We start from the raw sequence: 19,631 nt of genomic DNA on the forward strand, positions 1-19,631 counted from the left end.
GTGGCGCCACGAACGGAAGAGAGAGACAGCAAGTGCCACTCATAGGAGCGTAACAATGGCTTTCCATGCCGGCTCAACCAACCAGACGACCGACTGACGATCATGACGAATCGTTCCCCGTGGGATTAGCGGCATCCAGCCACGAGGGTTGCTCTCGATATGTCTCGAAGCCGTTTCGATTCGATACTTCGATACTTCAGCGATACCGAGAATCGCGAACGAACGGGAGTTACGAGATTTTAACCGCTTCTCCGCCGAGCTTTTTCTCGCTAGTCGATCCAAAACTTCCTTATTTCTCTTTTCGAATGTTTAGAAGCAATTACCAAAGTTATTATTATAATCGTTAAGTATGGTTTCATTCGTAGATGTATCGATGAAGTTAACTCAGACGCGGTTCAAGAGCAAATATGAAATATTAAAGGGTAATAAAAACTATCACGATACTCTTTGAACTTGCCTCTAAGACTCACTTCTTAGAGTACCAAGCTATTATACCTTTTGTTTATTGATTTGAGTAGACCATGAACACCAATGGATTTAATGTAATAACACAGTGTAATAACGTTTCCAGAGTGCTGGCAGTAAACTTTTGAACTTGTGCAGTTTTCAATCGCGACGACAATATTGCGAGCGCGCACGCGACACGTCGATAATTAAAACGTGGACTTTGCACGCGTACGTCTCGGTTCGCGACGATTTCCATTTTATTACTGTTCGCGTTACCGGCAGCCAGAAGCCTCGATTCGTAACCTGAATCTCGAAGTGCCGGTGAATTTATTAAGATGCATTAGATGTAAAGCGATTCACTCGTTGATCGTTCCGACAGTGATACATTCCTCGGGGCCGGGCGGCTCGCTTTTCTTATCTCTAATTCCTTTAAATATGCAACGAACGAGGGGAAATGCTTGCCGTCGAACCGTGAAAAACGAAAACGCTAGGCAAACAGGAATCGGTATTTTGTATTCAAAGAAAAAAGGGAGAAAAATGACGAGCGGACGGGTGAAACAGGAAAACGGAGAAAAGAGCATGCGGGACCAACGAGAACAGCAGAAAACGTTCGGCGAGACGTTCACGTCGAAAAATTCCAAGATACGACCGAAAAACGAAGACCTCGCGAATCGCCAACTGCTTCCAGACAGTGCAGCCCAATCAACAAAGTCACAAATGTAACGAATAAACAGGAAATTTTCGAAATTCTGCAGTGATATTTACCAAGGTATTCCAAACCCTATTTGTAGGTCGCAAAAAGTTATTTGGGTACGTTACTATCATAATCATTCCCGATCTTGTAGCCGGATCAAATAATTTCTCACGTACAATTTTTCCTGAATCTCTTTTAAAATGGTGTTTCAATGTTTCCAAATATATCCACCGATCTATGATAGCGTGTATAAAAAGTAAGTTTCCTACCTCGGCTGCTGCCATTGATCATCAAACCGTCACCGATCCATCTCCATGTTTCACCGCTGAACTCATATTTTTCAGTCCCAATGCTGCGCCACTTTTTCTCCGCATTTCACCCTTTTCGCCGGAACTGTAATCAGAACATTGAATTTGCTTTCATCTGGGCATAAAATTATAAATTCGTGACTTATAAAAAAATTGAATATTAGTTTTCTTTAAATTTTGTTCCGTGGCATTGTATTCTTTTTAATCTTTCGTACCTATGCTTGGTGGCACGATAGCAAAATTGGTTCGTGAGTCAACATACGTTTGACATACCTGGTGTATAGGAATGGAAGGAATTATAGAATGCAGACATGTAGGAGAAGGAGGCAAGAAATTTGAACGTATGTTGGATTGGGTTTTAGTCATGAATGGTATGAATTCAGTGGAAACGAGTGGATGGCTGAAGTTTTGCCTGAAAGAATTCAGGGGCCTGGAAAAATGTTCTGTAAGATACTATTACGAATAACAGACCACCTTGTACGTATCGTATTAAGTTATCGTATCTCGGTTACTGCAGTTTTGAGAGCAAATGTATCGAAACGCGCATAACGCTATGTAGATATCCAATGTGCGTTTGACAGTTTCCGGGAAACTTTTGGCGAAAATAGGGGTATCGGAGCAAAAGTATGAATTATGGAGAACCCGAAGCCGATACCCGGCAAAACTTTTATAAAATCGCCTTGGTAGTTAACGTAATATTATCGGAGCCACGTTGTATCTCTTTTCTGTGATTCGCGTTTTCCATCCGCGTTTCCGCGATCGCTGAATTTTCACGCTGTTTTTTAAATACCGTAGTTTCCGGTGGAAAGGGGAAACATCATAAAAACTGCCACGATTATTAAAAATGTGTTAACAGCGCGCGGTGCTTTTACCATGTTATTACTCGCGTTTTCATTTTGAATGAATTAAAAAGTGGCTCGCGTTGCCAGTCAATCATTTCGCTTCTACCACGCAACAGCGTTTATTCCAATGAATTGTTTTACTGCTTTCCGAAGCCATTGTGCGGCCACTGTATACAAAATAATAACGTTAGCCATTGGGAATGCTCTAAAGTTACACCGTTCAATTATCGAACATATCTATTTTTCCATTACGATTCGTACAAACGTCGGGGGCATCTCTGTGGCAAAATGGCGTGGCGGTGGACGCGTTAATTCGTTGTTTGGATTTCGACCGCGTTTACGAGAAACGGTTCCACGGTGCAGGGCTCCGAAGTCACCGATAAATCCGACCTGTTGGTCGTACGCGATGCGAGATGCGTGTGCAATAGCGTTAGGGTACACGTCGGCGCTGTAGATCCCAGCAGAACAGAGCTCATCGCGCACGGTGAAAGCGAGCGAGACGGAGAAGGAGGTTTCTTTATCGCGGCCAAAGCGACCGCGCGAACCAGACGGAGAGGAGAGACTGTCTTCGAAGTCGGAAAAAGACAGAGTCACGAGTTAGAGCAGAGACAGCGTTACGAGGTGGAACGAGATAGGCTCGTGTGCCAAACAGAGACAGCGTTACGAGTTAGAGCAGCGTTTCCCAACCATTTTCGGCCGAACGCCCCTTTACGAAATCTTTTTCAGGCCGACGCCCCACCACCAACGCGCCAATTCTATTATGCACTTTAGGAGGGACACGATGCTCGGGCATAACAATTCTTTTAAAGATTTAACTGTTGAAAAATGATTTTTTCTTCGATTCAAAATAGTTAATTCTATAGATAAAAGTTTAACCAATGGATCGTAAATGTTCCAATACCAATTACGCGATCGACGTGTCAGCGTATCAGCCAAAGGTTGGAATACATTTTCACCTGGAACAACGGTGTTCATAAAGTAATGATATACGTATACAACGACAGCGTTCAGCCTGCAATGTTAACGCCCTCCTAATGTGCCTAAACGCCCACCTAAAGTTATTACATTAACACCACCCTCTTGAGAGACTCTAGCGCCCACTGAGAGAAGGGGGATGCTGCCACCCACGTTGGGAAACGACGAATTAGAAAGACACGGACTTTCAAGTCAGCCGGAGACAGTTTTACGAATCACGTGTCTCAGTGAAACAACAAGTTGGAGAGATACATAAATAGATACAGGCTTACAAATTGGAAGCAGAAAATCTCACTCATCAGCGTGAGATAGTCATCCGGGGCTAGAGAGATACGTAGATATAGACTCACAAATTAGAGCCAGGCTCACGAATTAGAATGTGGCAGCCTAGCGAGTCGGAGAGGTGTCAAGACACAAACCTACGAATCGAAACAAAACGATCCAACCCGTAAAGAGTTAACGCTCTCAAATCGAAAGGAGACAGTCGAAATTAGAGAGGCGTACAGGTAAGAGACTCACGGATAAGGAGAGAGTCTCGCCTATCAAAGCGAGATACGCTGGTTAGGATAGAGACAGAGTTACGAGAGAGGCGCACGGTTTGAGAGTTACGAATTAGAATGAGACATTCGCGGGTGGAGTGGGACAGCGTTATCAGTTGAACGGAGATAAGGTGATAAAGACAGCACGCGCCGAAACGAACGAAGGCAGAGGAGCGCGGCAAAGAAACGCGCGGCGTTATTTGACGAGCAACGCCATCGGCGCGAGAGAGAGGGAGAGCGTTCAAAGTGAAACGGAGGAGAGAACGTAAACGCGAGAGAACCGAGAGGGCTGGCAAAAGAGCCGAAGGTCTCGTGCTCTCTCGATGCAGACGGATAACAGGCTCGCGGCACACAGGGACGCGCGCTGGTGAGCGTCGTCGTGTCTCTCGCCGCGACGTATCCGCGGAACGGCTCTCCTCGCGAGAGCGTCGTAAAGCTTGGGTTCTTTTTGCGACGCCCGGAGGCCAGACGCGCGCCGCGATGCACCGCGCCGGTGTACTGTTTCCTAAACTTTCTAGCGGCGCTCGGTACGGCACGACCAGCCTGGATAAACCGGACGATGCCGGTTCACCAGCGTCTGCTTCGCCCGATATCTGGATCTACGGCCACGGATCGGGATCGATTCCACGCGTCGATCGACCGTGCTACGATCTACGATAACGAGGAGCTCGAAGAATCGACGATCTATACACGATAAAAACGATACACGTTCCTTGCTACAGAACTATAGTACGACAAAGTCAAAATAGTACCCCTGTCGAATTTAAGAGGGGAAACTCATGTAAATTAGTAAAACGAGAAACGATATTTGGCAATTTTTTTACAGCATAAGGGTTTGATGAAACTTCTATTGACAGAAAGAAGATTGGGCAACGATTCGTAATCGATCGATAGATGCAACGATAATAATAATAGTAATCATTAATCGTTCAGCCGTCGATGAGATTGATCAGCGATCGGATGGAGAATTACTTTTAAGTTTGACCAGGTTCGCGCTCGGCTCCTTTGCTATTAACTTATCGATCCGATCGGAATCAAAGTTAACCATTCCGTTATTAATTATTAGCGAGTTAATCGTGCCTGATGATTGCGTCTCCTTTGATTATGTGGGATCGGGAAGATAATGACTCCGCTCTGTTCCGTTCCGCACAATTTTATTGTTGCTGTCGTACAACGACGTGACTCGTGGTGCGGGTTACGCTCGACTCTCTGGTACGATCATCGCCACCGTACCAAGAGGCCTTCAAAAACAAAAGACGGTCAGAGACGACGACAACGGCTTTTCGGCTCACGCGGCTCTGGTCGTCTCGTGTGCAACCATCGTCTCGTGTGCAACCATCGTCTCGTGTGCAACCATACATTGTAGCGGCTTCGAACGGCTAAGGCGTATGTGGTGCCTTGGCCGCCACACTACCCCCCTGCCAGTAATTGGCACAATTACGAAAAATTGACCGACTACATTACCACTACCATTTACTCTATTATATAAAATACGTTATCCTAACTAAGATTTACATTACAGTATTTGAACAGAGTTGAAAAAAAAAGGAATTTACATGGAGTTTAATATATAATACGTAATACCTAAAAATACATGAAAGTACATAAAAGTGATGGAAAAAAATAAATGGTATATGATACTTATTATAATAATGCGCAAGCCTTAAGTACTACCGCGTAATTTGAAATCGCTCGGGAAAACGTACGCGTCTACCTGAACGCGTGACACGTTGCTGTATAACCGGCGCATTGTCAGGTACGTTTGTTTGTGTGACCGGCTGATTTTCTATGCTCACGGGATCCGGTCTGTTTTCTGCTAGCATATAAGCAGGCTTTAGCCTTTCAATTGATATATTTATTTCCTTACCTCTAATGTTTATTGTAAATGTTTTTTCGCCTCGGCGCACTACGGCGTATGGACCTTCATAAGCGGGTTGTAAAATAGTTTTGGCTGAATCTGTTCGGATGAAAACATGTGTTGAACTGCTAAGATCTTTGAAAACGAATGTACGATTAACGGAATGGCGTGATGCATTAGAGGGACTCAATTTAGAAAAATGGTTGCGTAGTCTATTAGTAAAATCGGAAGCATTTTCTGTGCCTTCCGCTGAATGCGAAGACAAGAACTCTCCCGGTAATCTTAATGGCTCGCCATAAACTAATTCCGCTGAGGTAGCGCCGAGGTCTTCTTTCCAGGCGGAACGAATACCGAGTAGAACCGTCGGAAGTATTTCTGTCCACTTGTCGGATCCGTGGCACCTTATAGCCGACTTGAGCTGTCGGTGAAAACGCTCTACCATCCCATTGGCCGCTGGGTGATACGCCGTTGTGCGAAGGCGTGTGGATCCAATTAAATTGTTCAGCGCAAAAAATAATTTGGATTCGAATTGCCTACCCTGATCGGTGGTAATCCGTACGGGAGCACCAAACCGCGCTACCCAACCGTCATAAAAGGTTCGAGCTACGGTTTGGGCCTCCTGATCGACCATGGGGAAGGCTTCCGGCCACCGCGTATATCTGTCTACACAGGTCAGACAATACCTGAAACCTTCGGACACCGGTAAAATTACTATGTCTAAATGAATGTGTTCGAATCGCGCAGAAGGTTTAACAAATGTAGCCAATGGTGCAGTCACATGACGGGAAATTTTTGATCTTTGGCACGGTATACAGCAACGTGTCCACGTGCGAACATCTCTTTTAATCGACGGCCAAACATAACGTTGCGTTATGAGCTTGATCGTCGCGTTAATACCTGGATGTGATAATACATGTAACATATTAAAAACTGCGCGTCGGAAAGGAGGGGTGACATAAGGTCTTACATTCTTAGTCGAAATATCGCAAAAAATTTCGGAAGACGTGCCAGGCAACGAGACTTTGCGTAATTGCAGGCTAGATTCGCTATTCAACAACCGCTGCAACTCCTCATCCTGGGCTTGCGATTTTGCCAATTCTTCGAAATTAATCGAGTGGTTAACCGTTTCCACTCTGGACAGTGCATCGGCAACGACGTTGTCTTTACCGGAAATATGTTGAATATCTGTAGAGAATTGCGCAATGTAATCTAGGTATCGGAATTGTCGAGGAGAGCATTTATCTAATTTCTGTTTGAAAGCGAAAGTTATGGGTTTATGGTCTGTAAAAATCGTGAAATGTCTGCCTTCGAGCATATGTTTGAAATGTTTTATTGCTAAATAGATAGAAAGTAGTTCCCGGTCGTAAGCTGAATACTTCTTTTCGGCAGATCCTAATTTCTTAGAAAAGAATGCTAATGGTTGTCGTTCGTTGCCGACGCACTGATGTAAAACAGCTCCTACGGTGTAATCAGAAGCATCGCAGGTAACCGACAATGGAGCGTTGACCGCAGGATGAGAAAGCAGGGTTGCGTTTGCTAAACTATTTTTGGTATTTTCGAAAGCCTGACGCGCTTCCGAAGTCCAGGCTATCGAGGTCTTGCCCTTTAAATTGCCGGCTAGAAGGTCGTTCAAGGGTGCTTGAAAGCGAGCGGCATCTGGGATAAAACGGCGGTAAAAATTAAGCATTCCCAAGTACTGCCTCAAATCCTTCGCGTTTTTCGGAAGGGGAAATGACTTTATGGCTTGTACCTTGCCGGGCAAAGGTTGAGTGCCGCTTTCATTTACCCGATAGCCTAGAAATTTAACTTCTTCCTGTCCGAACGTGCATTTATTCGGATTAACAACAATGCCATAATCTTTTAATCGTTTAAATAATAATTCTAAATGGCGCAGGTGATCGGCTTGGGATTCTGAGGCGACCAAAATGTCGTCTATATACGCGTAACAAAAATCGAAACCGCGTAAAATTTCGTCGATAAAGCGCTGAAATGTTTGCGCGGCATTTCGTAACCCGAACGACATGTACGGGAATTCAAAAAGCCCGAACGGCGTTGTAATGGCCGTTTTTCCGACGTCTTCCGATGCAACCGGAATCTGATTATAAGCTCGGACGAGATCTATTGTGGAAAATACCTTTTTGCCACTCAGTTGTTGCGCAAAATCCTCAATGTGACGCACGGGGTATCGGTCGGGAATTGTCCGTGCGTTTAACGCTCTATAGTCACCGCAAGGCCTCCAAGCTTCTTCGCCCTTCTTCGGAACCATATGAAGGGGTGCTGACCACGCGCTCTTCGAAGGACAAGCGATGCCCATCTTCACCATCGCGTCGAACTCCTTCTGGGCAGCCCTGAGCCGGTCCGGTGCAAGCCGCCGCGGCTTGCTGGAAACGGGTGCTCCAGGGGTTGTCTCGATGTAATGCACCGTTTGGTGCGTAGTCCTCATCGGGGTGCCGCTAGGCCGTGTAAGTTCCGGCATCTGCATCAGGAGCTGGTGGTAAACGGTAGTCCCTGCTACTGTCTTCACCGACGGCGTTTCATCCTCGGCTCGTGTTCCGCGGACCGTTAACGACGTGGTCCGATCGACGAGGCGACGATTGCGGATGTCCACCATAAGATCGAAGTGATCGAGAAAGTCTACCCCGATTATGGGTTTTGTAACATCCGCAACCACGAATCGCCACACGAAATCCCGTCGTAGGCCGAGGTGCAGGTTTAACGACACTGTCCCGTAGGTGTTAATTACACTCCCATTCGCCGCCGCCAGCTGGTACTCCGATCTTTCTCGCAATCCGCATAGCAGGCGGCGCGGAAAAACGCACAAATCGGCCCCGGTATCCACTAAAAATTCCGTCTTCGAGCTGTTGTCTAAGATGAAGAGGCGGCGTGATGCTGGATTTGTGTCGCTGGCCGCCATCAACGACTCCCCAGGTCGTTTCCCTGATCCGTGGCGTTCCAATTGCACGGTGCAACGCACCTCTGCGCGGCCGGACCGAACCGCCAATGGTACCAGCATTTCCCTTGATGGTCCATTTGTCCTCCCGCGGGCCGCTCTCGCGATCGCGATAGAGATCGTCTGCGGTAGCGCGAGTTTGGATGATTTCGGTGGGTCCACCTGCGACGGGAAGATTGCCCCTGGTCCACCAAGGATTCACGGATGGCAGAAATTTCCTGCCTCAAGGAAAGAGCCAATTGTGACATCTTAATGTTTAACATGGCCTCGATGCTCGGGCCCGGCGGGGGTATTTGGCAGGATGTAGATACGCCCGTAATCGCGGCCTCCGTGACGTGTACCCGCGGTGTCATCGTATCCGCAACAGCGTCTGCCAACTCTGCCACCTTATCCAGCGGGGTGTCCCGCTGCGTGGCTAAAATCACCTGCATATTAGCAGGTAGTCGGCCCATCCAAAGCGTCCGCAATACACCGTCCGAAAAAGCCGTACCGGCCAATCCGCGCAGGTGACGAAGAAATTGGGACGGTTTTCTGTCCCCGATTTCCTCGTGTTCCAATAACCGCCGCGTTTTCTGTTCCTGCGACGCACTAAGCCGGCGAATAAACTCATTTTTGAGCGTCGTGTACGGATCCGTGGCCGGAGGATTCATGATAATGTCTCTTACTTCCGCGGCGTGTCGCGCACTTAACGCGCCGAGAATGTACCCGAATTTCGTGGTCTCCGACGTTACATTGGATACCTCAAAACTTCTCTCTACCATCGAAAACCACATCTCCGGGTCTCCCGGACAAAACTCGGGTATTCGTACAGCGACGCGATCAACTGCCAACGGCACACCCGCGGATGTCCCTGCGTTAACGTTAGGGTCAGTCATTTTACCAGTCTTAGTCACAAAAAAAAATAGTTTCACCGCACACACACACCGCGCTTACTATTTGTCAGACCGTGTCCTTTTCTTATGTCCTTAACACTATACACTTATTTCTCTACACTAACTAATATTGTCCGTATACAAAAAATGTCCAAATTTTCTTAAAAAAACTTTACTTGCGCGGCGAGATCACGTCGGGGTCACCAATGTGGGATCGGGAAGATAATGACTCCGCTCTGTTCCGTTCCGCACAATTTTATTGTTGCTGTCGTACAACGACGTGACTCGTGGTGCGGGTTACGCTCGACTCTCTGGTACGATCATCGCCACCGTACCAAGAGGCCTTCAAAAACAAAAGACGGTCAGAGACGACGACAACGGCTTTTCGGCTCACGCGGCTCTGGTCGTCTCGTGTGCAACCATCGTCTCGTGTGCAACCATCGTCTCGTGTGCAACCATACATTGTAGCGGCTTCGAACGGCTAAGGCGTATGTGGTGCCTTGGCCGCCACAATTATTTCCGTTGTTCATTAATCATAACTATCGATTACTCGATGTAATCATTAATCAAATTACGTTTTGCCCGTACGCCGCTCTATATCAGAGACGGGCAGTCATTATTTCCTGACTTTCCAACTAATTAATAAACGTAACAATGATATTGAAAACCATTGATCGATTAATCATCAGGTCGTGTAACGCTTGTGACCTGCGATTTTAAGTAACCTTCGGTCGAAGATCGGTTTAGCTATTACCGGCTCCATTTTTAAGATCGTGGTTATTGGCTATTTATGTTATTGGTTAACGATAATTACCGATTACTAGATCCGAGTATTAATCGTTAATCAGTTTTTGATTTTTCGTACGGTTGCTCTATGCTTCGCGACAGAAGCAACCGAGAACGACGAGGCTGTGCTAGAATCCCGCTACTCGGGTAAAGATAGAAAGATGAACGGAAAGAGAGTAATCAGAAGGGGGCACCAGCCGGCAGGGGTGATCCGTCGGAGAGGAGGAAAAATGAGAGGTAGGGGTTAGATCTTGTTACGCGGCGGGCCGCGTGGCTTTCCATCGAGAGCCGAGAGCTACCTTCCGAGACGAGGTTGTTTTCGAGGACACCTAATTCCACGAACCTTCGCCGGTCGATCCCCAACGTCGATACAGATTCCTTTCCCGCGTTCGATATCTCGTCCAGAAATTCCTCGACGTCCCCGAGCGAAACGCGCCGGAATTGGATGAGTAGTCCCCATGGACCCCGAAGAATTTGATTTTTTAATTAATTCTGCACCGGTAGGCATAGGGACATCCTGCAGTTTTCCTTAACAAACATGCTCGTATGCACGACCAGCAAACACATTTTTCTAACTCGTATTTCTAAAGCGCTCCGAAAAGAAGAGAATGGAAAATGGTAGAAACGTTGACATGTATCGAATAGAGCTTAACTGACCAGAGTCGCTGATCCCTTGGTAGGGGAACTGTACAGTATTTGGTTCCATCGAACAAACACTGTACAAATAGTTCGATTCTTCGTTAGCCCTAAGCCTACCGAGATGCGGTTAGTACTAATCCCTACAGTTGCTCAAACTTTGCACGTGACTCGAAATGCAACGAATGCTCTTACTCTACATTCAATAGAGTCACGCATAGAACAGAAAACGCGTTTATTAATTCTCAGATTTACGTTTCGTTCGTTTCAAAAACGTAAACTAGTTTAACGAATCGTAATTATCGTTATGATTGCGGTGTACGTTGGATGCGATTCTCGGCGCGGAATACATAGAACACGTCCGTAGTGTCGTATTACCCCAGATTACTCAACGTGCCATTCAAATTTAGTGCTACTCCAGGGTTGAAGAGACGGCGCGCGAGGGACGAACTCTAAAAATACCGACGAGCGTTCGTCCCGTACGATCGAAAAGGCAGAGCCCAGTTACGCGAGACATCGGGAATCGTTGTCCCGCGTGCCTTTGGCGCGGGCAAGATCCACGGCCGCTCGAGCCGCGTGCAAACATCGAGACACGGCCGAGGGAACAAACCGAGGTCCAATAACGCGCGATTCCTGATAGCGAAAACGGAGGGATGGTCGATCGGGAGGGGGAGAGAACGATTCGTTTCGCGCGGGACGGGGACGACGCGATAAAAAAGGACCGCGGCTGGACGCGGAAGAGAGACGCGAAACGGACGATCCTGTTGTCAGTAACACTCCCCGTAGAATACGTAGGACCTCGAACTCGTCCGTGGATCGATACCAGTTCCTGGTGGACTCGCGAAAGGGGGGCTTCAGGAGGGGGTCCGCGGTGGAAGAAGAGGCGGCGGAGGGATAGGCGGCGGTGTTCGTGGGGTGCGGGGGTGGACTGACACAGGGACGCCTCGGGGGTGTTTCCATGGCGACGGGAATTATCGTTCGGGGTGGGTGTAGGGTCTCCAACCCTCTCTCTCGCTTTCTCTAGCCTACGGATCGTAACCGCGCGTCTCCCTTCGACGCGATGCGCCCTACCTTTCTTCCGAACTTCTGATTTTCAGCCACGCTCTCCAAAGGGTTGCTATTTCGACCACCCGTGGGGGGAGGAGGAGGGTCGAAGAGCCAGGAAGAACCTCGGCGAACGCCGCTGGTTTCACCGGAATCGAAATTCTCGCGGGCGTCGAGGACGCGGCGACGCGTCTCGGAGAACTCGGCGACCAACGACCGGCCAAGACGATGAATTCTTCGCGGAAATCAGCCTACGATTCCCAAAATACTAATATTGTTAGTTAGAAGTCTACTCTCCGATTCAATCTGGGATATCGATGATCGCGTACTGCACGAAACTGCGAAGATTGCATCTGACGGGGGAACGGTTCGATCTGGCCCCCTCAGATTTTAACGTTCTTCTGCAGAATGATAGAGCTCATATTCATATAGAAATATGCAGAATATTGGATATACACACTCAATAATTGAAGTGGTATATCTTGGGTTATACATAAATACCTCTGGTTAAATGAGAAACATGTTACATTTGCAAATGAAACGGAGAAATAATGCAACCGTGTGCTTATAGACGCCATTTTCGTTATGATTTCTGTGAAACAGATATATTATATAACATATCTATACAATTATCGAGTGTCTGCACCTAATGCTCCAAGCATTGCACGGAAACGCTAAAATATCAGGGGGGCAGATTGGGGTTCTTCCCTCGAGCGTGACGTTCACGATGCGAGAGGAATCCATTTTTTCGCCCATAAAATGCGTGTTCATGATAGGGATGCTATTAATCATTAGTCTACGTGCTTCGAAATTTTAATCAATAGTGAAATTTTCCAAAAATTCCGCTCGCTAAATCTGATTTTTACCATCGAAAGTGTTGAAATGAAATTTTATGTAGATATCGACGATAAAATAAGCGTTACAAAGAAAGACTCTTATCCATTACAGAAAATAAACGACACTTTAGATGCAATTGCTAAATCACCATGGATTTCCACAGAGACCCCCCTGCAGCGTGAATACTGGCAATTGTTCATGGCTGAGGAAGATCGTGAGAAGACTGCCTTTTCCGTGAGTACTGGTTTGTGGTTTCGCATTATGCCATTTGGTCTTTGTAATGTTCTTGCTACGTTTCAGCGACTCGCGAAAGAGGTTCTTCGAAATATTCTATGGGGGAAACGTTCATTATAGTTGGACAATATTTATTATCATGTTTCAGGAAAAGTAAGGAAGCAAGTCTCGTTACGAAACCAAAAAAAGTTTCTTCTTTAAAAAAGAAGTCGCCTATATCGGACATATCTCTTCAACGAAGTTGTTCCGTATTCGGCATAGCTTCTTCTTAAGAGCAAGAGTCAATTAAAAAGTTTTCTGTAACAGTACTCATGTTATCGAAGATTTCTAAGGAACTTTTTCTTCGACGGCAAAGTCTTTATGCCGATCAACTGAAGGAAATCAATCGTTCGCTTCGACCAAGAAGTTCTTACGTTTCGAAGGAAAAACTGACACATTTTCCTATTTTCTGTTACTGATCAAGAGTTTGTTTCCATCGTAGATGAATCTAATGCGAGTATTGGAGCTGTTGAAACGTTAAACCATGATGGAAACAACGAAAATTAAGTGTAAAAACTGTACGCGATAGCTTGAACTGTTATCCTGACGCTGTTTCGGAGTTCTGAAGTTCAAAAATGAAAAATTTGGCCAGCTTTTTGGGATTTCCGACCACTGTGGCTCGGTAACGCGTTCGAAACAGGTTCTCCCTGTACGCGGGCAAAGAAACGAGCACGACGGAATCATCGCCGGTCTCGTAAACGCATCCGCGAAACGGGGGAAAGAGAAGAGCAAAGAGCTGCGGAGGTTGATGCAGCCTCGGCTGGAAGCAAACCTTTATTTCGCGTATACTCGAATACGCGTGCACGAGTTTGGAAGACTAACAAAAATCAGTATGCATTAAAATGCTGAATATTTATTCGTAAAAAAGTAAAATAAGCAGCAAGCTATTTTACAGGTGACGGCTGTGTGTAGAATCGCCGCGAGAATCCTCAAGTTTTCGGGAGTTTAATACAGTTTGACTGTGTAGGGAAGCCTGATATAAAACCAATCGAACACGCCATTTGCACGACAAAAGTAGAAAATGTTGTTTGGTGGTAACAGAAGGGAAACAAATTGCGAGTTCGATAGACTCCCGGGAGCATTGGAAAACGAATCCATGCGTCGTTTGCAATGGCCGTGTCTTCCAATATCTTTTTTGCGAAACTACACGCTCTGCGACTGTATACGTGCAACTTTTATTTAGTACCTGCATTTATCCAAGTAAATAAACGTGTACGCAACGATTTATACGAGCAAATACGCGCCTGCCTTTCGAGATGCAAAAACGCGATGAAACGAAATGAAATTCTAATAAATTTGGCTAATAGATTTTTATATAGATTACTTATATATTCGCGGATTTTTCATTCGTTGTAGCAAGTGAATTTATGACGCATTTGTTAGGTTCGTATAAACGATGCGGTTAGGAAATTAATGTAAGGTTTGCAGTAGTGTGCATAGTCAACAATACCTAACACCAACGTACGCGAGTCTCTTCAATGCAAATTCAAAAGCGTCGTCGTCGTTACTTCAGAAAGTTTTCTCGTTGCCGACATAATTCGTTTCGCATTAAAACTACCGAGTGTTTACTCGTTCAGATAAAACCGACGAACCTTTGATACTCGGTTTTAAGATCGAGAGATCGCTAGCTGTCGCGAACGCTCGAGCGAAAAACGCGCGTTTGACACGAAAAGATTATCCGTCTCGACGACTCCTCGACGTACATCGAATGGATCGTTCGATCCCGGAACAATAAACGATCCAATTTGCAAAAATACGGGCGGTCTCGCGAAACGATCGAACCTGATGATCTCACCTCGAGATATCGATACTAACGTCGAGGTCGTCGGGTCCCGTGCTGTGGAAAGTTCCACTTGGCTCGAGAGAGGCAGGCAACTTGCGCAGAAACGGTACGAGATTTCGTACGTTCGCGCGCAGACGAAATACGGCCAATTAATATCTCGGCTCCTGAACGAGATATCCGGATAATTCTTTTTGCCGTCGATTTTACACAATTTCGCCGATCTAAGTTTCGAGTTTCGTCGCGATCGGCCCAGAAACAAAGACGCTACGACGAATTTCTGGAAAGCCGAGCAACGGGTCGTGCCCAGGAGAGACATCGACTTTTCTCGGAAAGTATCGATACCTTCGACTCGGGAACGATTCCTCGACGATCGACAACGGCTCAGATCGAAGATATAATCGAAACTAGAATCGTAACGAAGAAAAACGAGCGTAACGAAGACAGAAGCGTTTCCACGGCTATCGATGCTCGATTTTCACGATCGAGACGATCCATGGTAAATTTTAACGAGTCGTTCGAACGATTAATCGCGCTTAACGGGGGCTAGTTCGGATTTTAAGGAGGATGTAAATCAACAGCGCGCCGCGTTTTCTGTCCGCGAACAAAAGGAGGGTGTGGCGGATTTACGCGAGTTTACGGCTCGAAATCTAAAATAGAACGGCCCCGTAAAGGCCGCCACGGTCGGTGGCCGCTAGGATACGTGAAATTTAAGACGTAGAAAGTCCGCGAGTTTATCAATCACGAACAGTTTCGCGCGTGAAACTGCTCGACATCGGCTCCCGTTTGACCGCTTCCACCGGCTCCACGTAGAAATTACTTGCTCTTCGACCAAGATATCACCAAACCACTGTTTAAGCGGACTCCTAGTCGTTTAGAAACTTTTTAAGAACCGCCTCCCTAAGAAGAAAGGAAAATTTCTACGCTCGAGATAAGCGACAGCATTTCTTTTCACGACTGTTACTTAATTTTGTAATACACTTTGAGCGAAACGTCAAGAATGAAACAGACGTTGAAGTTTTCCACATATTTCTACGTTCGAGATTTTTGTTCGCGCCCTTCTGGGATTGTAAAACGTCCCCACCCCCTCCCCAGGGGTTGCACCCTCCACTTTGGATAACACTGGTTTAACCCCGTGCGCGTTGTAACATCGAGCGAGACTCGCGATACGGATTACGAGCCAAACATGGCTACGCTCTTCATTTTCGAGGCTAATATCGCCGGAGGAGAGTTTAGAAAACCGTCGAGGAACAGTGTATCCGTATCGAGTCGAGCCAAATATACAAAAGTTACGTTTAACCGAGCCGGTGTTCGAGTTATCGCGCCGTGATTGAAATTCATCGGTTGTACGCGAAGCGGTGCGCCACGGCATACATGATTAATTATGTCTGCGAATGCGATTACATTTTTATACAATGAAATTTACTGAATTAAGGAACAGCTGACTCCTGAAACGACCCGATGCACGTAAACGAACCGAAAGTTATTGTAAATTGTAATAAATACAGAGATGAAGCGGATAAGGCGGAAGAGTACGTTTCCGTCTATTGTTCCGTGTGGAAATCTTGCAAACGATAGAGGGAATTAGTTTCCTGGAGATCGGAGATATGTACGATAAATTCTTATATGTATGGATACAGGTGTACGTTGCTATGTATCGTGTGCGTATACTTTATTATAATTACAATAAGATTTATATGTGATGATTTATATACGTAGAACGTGAAACGGGAATGCTCCTTTACCTTTCGATTTTGTAACGAGCGAGCGTAATCTTCGATTGTATGGAGCAGGTTGATTCTGTTTTTATAAATACGTTTTCGTTCACATAGAAACGAGGTGTAGAAAGTCATTAGAAAGAGAAGCAACGTTAGAGGGCCAATTTTCTTGGTGGAACCGTTGCGTTTCGTTTCAAATCATTCGCGTACGACGAGGAATAAAAATTCAATGGAAAATTACGTGCGATCCTCTGAAATGGGGAACGCAGAAGCAAAGATTGCGCGATACGTCCTAATCGCGAAATTATGCGTGAAAGTGGAGAATCTGGTTATCATTACGATAAGTGGGAACGAAAATCCAGTTACCCTAGTGGTGATTGCTAAAGTATCAATCTACGGGTAACTGTAGAACGTCGTTTACGCAATAAAGATAAAAGAAATAGCCTATAACATGCACAATGTAGTTTTCATATTACTGTTAAGTAACTAACTGTTGGATCTTGAAAACGTGCATTGATACACTTTGCGATCTTCGAAACGATCGCGAAACCCGGAAATCAGCTCGACTCGGCACGATTTCAGCCCATAATTCCTTCTACGTTAGAATAATGGAAAGCGTTAAATCCGAGAATGGATATTGACGCACGATCTATCCAGGTTTGAGTCAGACGCAGTGTCGACACCATTTCTTTGACGCACTAAGCATTTTAATGGCCGAACGCGAGCTGTTGAAAGCAACAGTCCATAATCACACCGCTTCGCTGCTGGAATGTAATTAATTTCACGCCAACGACCGGTAGCAGAAGCTTTTTGGACGATCGACGGTTTGGAACCACGGTTAAAGTTAAAAACTAACTACTAGAAAACACACCACACGTAGACATTGCATACCGCGTAAAAATTTGCACTCGATGTATGTATGTTTCTATGTTTTCCTATAGAAACTGTAAGAAGTGTATGTGTTTGGACCATGGGACCGTTGGCGTCGATGGTGTTTAGTCTAAGCTAGAGTAGGTATCGAGTAAGGTGTTTAGGTTTAGGCCTATCTTCATAATGATCTAAAAAAATGCACGTTCGAGGCGTAGGCGCATTTCAGCTTACTCACTCGATACCTATTCTAGCTTAGACTAAACACCATCGACGCCAGCGGTCCCATGGTTCAAACACATACACTTCTTACAAAACATCCGCTTGCTTCGTTCGAGTACTAATTAATTCGTAGATTTATAAGGGAATAATTTCTTTTTGGAAGATAAAATAAAATTTACGCAGTGAGGGGATAAAAGAATTATGGTTCCGCGGAGAAAAATCAGAAGAGCACGTTGGACGCATCGGAAACGAGATCTAGAAAATGGGGGTGGAGAATAGAGCAAATCGAGGCGTCGGGGAATGTAGCTCCAGCTCGAAGCTGGTCTGCCGGGACGTGTTTCGAGGGAAGGCCCCTGGAACCTGCCGAGCTAACAAAATGGTAGGACCCACCGCGCCAGGGTCAAAATCGAGCAACAAAGCGCTGGCCGCCTCTGGCTCCTATAGGGTGTACGCGAAATCTGGGACTTTTACCGAAACACGCAACACCGATATTATGCCCGTATCTTTTCGGTTATACAAACTTAAATATTTATTTATTTATATTATTTATATAAAATAGCCATTAGTTCGAAAGGCGTTTATGAATCTAAATTCAGAACGGAATGGAATGAACGGTTCCTTGAAATAGTGGAGGCTGACTCTAGAAAAACTTGCGACGTCTAGAATCGTGTAGCGTAAGTATCATCGTGGCCAAGTGCCACGGTAAATTACGAAAAGAAGACATATTATTTAAGTCACCATTACACAACATCGAACAAGGGAACAACGTTAAACACTTTCTGTTTAACTGCCAAGACATATCTCTTCCCTGCAGTAATTGGCAATGGGACCGTAACACCTAATCATGGAAGAATCCCAATCTCTGAGATTTTGGCACTTGGCCCCCTTCCGATAATTTCGCTCATTGCTTCGAAATCGCCGCGGAATTACCATGTCGATCTGCCCAAAGCGATACGCAAGCAACTCGAAAGGCAGTTCTTATCAGCGTGGATGAATCCACAAATCCACGGTGGACAGTTTTTTCCCTGTGGCAGATTACCTAACCGCGGGCTATAGCGATTATTATCAGCGACGCGGCTTCTCCCCACCTACCGTCGAGAGAAAGCCACTTGAAAATCGAGTAAGAGCGACGCTTCGACGCTGATACGACGCCCGTCGTCGGTGTTTATCGCGCGACGTTTCTCGTTGTATCTGTCGCGCTCACGGCGTGTCGCTAGGCTACCACATGCGTGCACCGCGACATTCCTCGCGCGACAAAAAGGAACGTCCTCGGCTTCTTCCCACGCGTTATCGCGCGAGGCTGCCAGCCAGCAGTCGTCCTCGACGTTCGTAAATTTCGGTCGTCGCCGTCCGAAATCACGAGCCGTGCTCCGACACGGTCGATCTTTCGGACTTCTATCGACTTTCTCGCCGAGAACCGCCCTTTTACCATAAAACCACGGCCCTGTACAGATCAGTCCCCGTTAGGGGGCCAGAACATCCACTCAAAAACGCAAACATTTCGGTGCATCAACCCCTTTAGGGTCGTATAGTTTCCTAACTTGTAACTCAAATGCATCGATTCGTGTCCTGTAGATGTATGTTGTTTATTTAGAAGGGACAGTGTTTAGGCAATGTGTACATCGTAATATGAGATTTCATTGTGTACTTGCATAGGTATGAAATTTCGCGTACGATCCACCATTGCGATTTACGCAACGTAATCTTTCGACGATGCACAAACGTTTGCTATATTCTTGTGTTAATAAATGATTTTGTCTCTACTCGAGTGATTGCATGAATAAGGATGTCGTTTCTGACTTTTGAGAGATTATTCCTAGATTGAAGGGTTAATTATTACAACTGCAGACTTTTCAGTGCCCGACATTACTCGTTTCGATCGAATATTACTTAGGTATACGTTACTAAATCATTATTAACGTCAACTTAACTACAGAGGTTGTCTCTTCCGCCATTAACTACTCGGTACAATTTGGCAAACAA

The 19,631-nt window shown here is 45.9% G+C and overlaps 1 long non-coding RNA gene across 2 annotated transcripts in view; it reads right to left on the reverse strand.

The window, feature by feature from the left end:
- The window catches only part of LOC122398598, a 78,943-nt gene that overhangs the window by 54,197 nt on the left and 5,115 nt on the right, over positions 1 to 19,631 (reverse strand). For both annotated transcript variants that reach the window (XR_006259202.1, XR_006259203.1), the window contains exon 3: positions 1,411 to 1,534. This is a non-coding gene — a long non-coding RNA (uncharacterized LOC122398598). The remainder of the gene's footprint in view (positions 1 to 1,410; positions 1,535 to 19,631) is intronic.

Source organism: Colletes gigas, unplaced genomic scaffold (genome assembly GCF_013123115.1).
Source record: "Colletes gigas isolate AHSC1104 unplaced genomic scaffold, ASM1312311v1 Colletes_gigas_Sc00011, whole genome shotgun sequence".
Lineage (NCBI taxonomy): Eukaryota > Metazoa > Arthropoda > Insecta > Hymenoptera > Colletidae > Colletes > Colletes gigas.